Source organism: Homarus americanus, unplaced genomic scaffold (assembly GCF_018991925.1).
Source record: "Homarus americanus isolate GMGI-L3 unplaced genomic scaffold, GMGI_Hamer_2.0 scaffold14467, whole genome shotgun sequence".
NCBI classification, from domain to species: Eukaryota; Metazoa; Arthropoda; class Malacostraca; order Decapoda; family Nephropidae; genus Homarus; species Homarus americanus.
The window spans coordinates 3,646,610-3,648,677 of NW_024733734.1; positions in this window are offsets into that span (position 1 = coordinate 3,646,610).

A 2,068-nucleotide genomic window follows, 5' to 3' on the forward strand; every position below is an offset into this window, starting at 1 on the left:
AGAGTTACCCGCCAATTTTGTATCGTAGTTGAGGTGTGAATTAGATACGTTTTCCTACTTACTATATAATTATTTAAGGATAATTTTTTAACCTAACGTAGAAAGTTTTAAGAATCCGGGTCTTATAGGTCGAATATTTAATTGTAAAATAATTAACATAAAATAGCATCTCTTTGGAATTTTATTAAATGCAAACAGAAAGAAACAATTTTTTTCAACTGTTAAAAGCACAAATGACGGTTGTGACATTTGGCAAGAGAAAATCAAACGACGTATCAGCTGCTGGCAGGACAAACGGCTCACGTCGAATGTGAATAACTAACTAACTGTCAGAATGCATGTGACAATGTACTCAAGGCCGACAGCTGCTTGTTGTGTGTGTGTGTGTGTGTGTGACAACTTTATAAATCCGGACGTGAGGTAAGTTGTGAAAAAAATCATATGTTTGAGAGCGGAGAATGGCAGTTGTCAGTGACGGCTAGATGAGTGGCTGACTTCCCTGCCTGGCGGACTTCATCTCACCTCCGGGTTTTCACAAGTTCCTTCTGTTAAAATATTCCTCTAAAAGCTGACATGAGACGTATCTAATTACTCACGTACCAACAGTGCAAAGAAAACCCGATATTCTAGTGAAATTCTATCGAAACTAAATGGCATTCCACCTCGTCTATCCGGGAAAGTTCTGTATCGTCAGTTATGTAATCTCGTGTTTTGTAACTTACAGCAATGTAATCGAAGTTGGCGTCATAAATGGACAAATATATGAAGAACCGGTGAGTCGCTGAGGTGTTTATTGGGAGTCAACGTTTGAATTTCTGGGCACTAGTGAGGGTGTATGTGACCACCCCAGGTCACCTCTGTCGCTTCTTCTTAACACACTGCCTGAGTCATTGTGTACACTACGCAAAGTTGCTTCGTTTTTCTTGTTGTTGCTGTTTATGAGGGCGGTCATAGGTGTTGCTGCCACCATGTCCGTCTGTCGAGGGTCACATCTACCGTTTCATCAATATTACACCAAGGATCACAGTCGGCCTTAACATATGTATAACAAACGTGTATCTCATGTGCCAGAAACTTACTGATGTGTCGCCTGACTGATTTTTTCAAAGTTACTATTTCCATTATTTCTAGTCACGTCCTGTGGTTCGGTATGCGAATTATGTATGCCTGCCCCGGAGTGCCACTACTACGCCTAATATGTGTTCCAGTGTCCCTTAACGGCCACTTCCAGTAATATTCACAGTAGACGCAGGATTTTATGTTCTAACTCGCGTGATCAGAATCGCAACAGTTAAACAGTCAGTCCTGCCAGGAAGAGCGCCCGACGCGTACACCCATGTAGTCAGGCGACCTCTGGCCTGGTACGAGTAACAAGAATGAGGAAACAGGTTTGTCTGGCCCTGGAGAATACTAAATGTTCAAATGAGTATTTTAGTTTGGTAGAGGATAGATTGGGACGGGATTATGAGGACTTTGCACCTGCCGCGAGAGAAGCACCACATTCCTCGTCTGTTCAACCCTCTTATCTACAACCCTCCTTCTCCCTTTGCTTCTCCCACAGATTGTGTCACTAGACGGAGTCGTCACCCACAGCGGCCGAGTGGTTCACTCCCCCGCCCGTTATGTCTCACATGTGGGATACAACCCTGCTGACAACAAGTTTCCTGCAGCGCTGGAGGGAGGGGGAGTATTGTAGTGGATACTCTCCCCTACAACTGCGAAGTCACACAAAGTCTCCGAAACAGAATTCGAAACTTCCAAGAACACAACACCAGCGGCCACTCTAACCCGAAAGGCCCAAACAAACCACATTCACCACCTTCTCCGGGTCATCACACGATACCCACCACCCAGATAGCTTAGGAAGTATCCTCCCCCAGCAAGTGTTGACCCCATTTTCAGGGGGCGCGCCACTCCGAAACTGACCACGTCCAAGAGTGGGGGTTTGGTCTTGGGTATATATTTATTGATCAAATGGGTCACTTTACTAGTTATGATATTCAGCGTAGTGTCTGCGTTCTTGTGCCTTAATGAGTCAGGCCAGTGGATACCCCTAATCTCTTTCCTC